The following is a 2,439-nucleotide window of genomic DNA, read 5'->3' as shown; positions in this document are numbered from 1 at the left end:
TTAAAAAACAACATTATTATTATTATTATTATTATTATTATTATTATTATTATTATTATTATTATTATTATTATTAGCTAAGCTACAACACTAGTTGGAAAAGCAAGATGCTGTAAGCCCAAGGACTTCAACAGAGAAAAATAACCCAGTGAAGAAAGGAAATAAGTAAAAGATATAAGAAGTAATGAACAATTAAAATGAAATACTTTAAAAACATTACCAACAATTAAAGATATTTCACATATAAACTATAAAAAGACTTATGTCAGCCTGTTCAACATAAAAACATTTGCTGCAAGTTTGAACTTTTTAAGTTCTACTGATTCAACTACTCGATTAGGAAGATCATTCCACAACTTGGTCACTGCTGGAATAAAACTTCTAGAATACTGTGTGGTATTGAGCCTCATGATGGAGAATGCCTGACTGTTAGAATTAACTACATGCCTAGCATTACGAGCAGGATGAAACTGTCCGGGAAGATTTTATTGTAAAGGATGGTCAGAATTATAAAAAGTCGTATGCAACATGCATAATGAACTAATTGAACGAGGGTGCAAGAGGTTAATGTTAAAATCAGGAATAAGAAATCTGATAGACCGCAAGTTTTAATCCTCTTAACTTAGATTGAGAGTCAACAGCTGAAGACCAGACTGGAGAACAATACTCAAAATATGATAGAATTAAAGAATAAAAAAAAATAGGTATGCAACAGTGAGTCCATGACTCATTTTGACTTGCTGGTGCTAGGAGAGAGAGAGAGAGAGAGAGAGAGAGAGAGAGAGAGAGAGAGAGAGAGAGAGAGAGAGAGAGAGAGAGAGAGCGGATTCCATTCTTTTAATTACCCTGATAACTGTGCAAGTCATGATTCTCTTAACTGTGATATATCACGAGTTCAAATGTATTCTATATAGTGTGAGTTACGATTATTTGAAGGTCAATTAAGTACTTGACTCTCTCTCTCTCTCTCTCTCTCTCTCTCTCTCTCTCTCTCTCTCTCTCTCTCGCTCTCTCTCTCTCTCTCTCTCTCTCTCTCTCTCTCTCTCTCTCTCTCTCTCTCTCTCTCTCTCTTATCATCGATGTTTAGTATTCATCTTGTTTGCAATCGGTATCGGTATTGTTTCAGTGAAAAAGAATCTAGTTGAAGATGGATATAACACATTACAGGTATTAATTTGCACATTTATTATGTGTAGTTATCTCCTATTGTTTACACTGATTTTTTTATTTCTTATTTCTCCACACGAAGGTTTATACAACAATGCTAGTCCCGGGAAAAAGGTGATTTATCTAATGGTTCAACTAATAAACCTCAGAAGTGTAATAATTTGGCTCTTATGACCAGATGAATAGAAATGTAATAAAATTCAAGTTTAATCGAAATTGAGACCGTTGCATGTACTTAGTATAAATGTGTATCTAAGTTCAGTGATGGCGTAATGCCTGACAGGCTACAACCTCTCAAATTTGCTTAGTTCAGATCAAGAAACTGAAAATTGGCTGTTTTTTAAGTTTATTTATCCCCCACTTGCATCTATTTTCCTTATTTTTCCATACTGTTCTTATTTTAACGGAGGTGTTTTACTTTAATTATCTTGCTCCGTTATACTTTGTCTTGAAAACCAGGATTCGAATAATGGCACAGCCATAGCCGTTGTTTGGCCTTCGCATAATTGTTTTTGGCGCCGCCTCTTTTTTTTTTTTTTTTTTTTTTTTTTTTTTTTTTTTTTTTTTTTTTTTTGCATAAGAATTATAACGCTTTTGTCATACCACTCCTATTCCCATCAGTGAAGGTAAACATCGTTGGGTAAAGCCAATATATGCTTAGAAATCTGCAACGGAAATTTGAAGTCTGTTACATGGAGGTTTAGGTCACATTGATGCATCATCTTGCCTTCAACACTCTTAGGGCTCCAACACACGGAGTGGCCAATATTTAGCGGATGGTGACTGGCACTGTTTCGTGGTGCCATGAAAAAGTGGAGAGGGAAGCTGTGAACACCCTGCCACCAAAGATTGCTTTGTGTGCAAGCATCCATAAAAACAAATGAGTTTCATTTCTCTCCACGAAATAGTAGCAGCCACCGTTCACTGAAAAGTTATGATGGTCCTTTTTGGCTCATGTCTTTTCGTCAGCTTTCCCCATGACTGGTCGGCTTCATGAACGTTATCTTGACCTAGTTTTCCTCTCTCGAATAAGAATAAATCCTTTGGACAGACACTTTGCCTCTATTATTTTATGATAAGGACGTTGAGAGTGAGCAAACAATTGAGAATTATTATTTAGTGGAAACTTGGACATGATAATTATCTAAATGGTCTTGTTTGTTATTCTACTTGCAGTATCGCATTCTGGGTCACAGAAGGGTTTTACTGTGTCGTTTGTAGTTAAGTGTATTTCTTTCATTATTTTTAATGCATGTCATATTTATTGCTTTT

Source organism: Palaemon carinicauda, chromosome 30 (genome assembly GCF_036898095.1).
Source record: "Palaemon carinicauda isolate YSFRI2023 chromosome 30, ASM3689809v2, whole genome shotgun sequence".
NCBI lineage: Eukaryota > Metazoa > Arthropoda > Malacostraca > Decapoda > Palaemonidae > Palaemon > Palaemon carinicauda.
The sequence above is the reverse complement of the archived record's forward strand: the minus strand, read 5'-3'. Positions refer to the sequence as shown.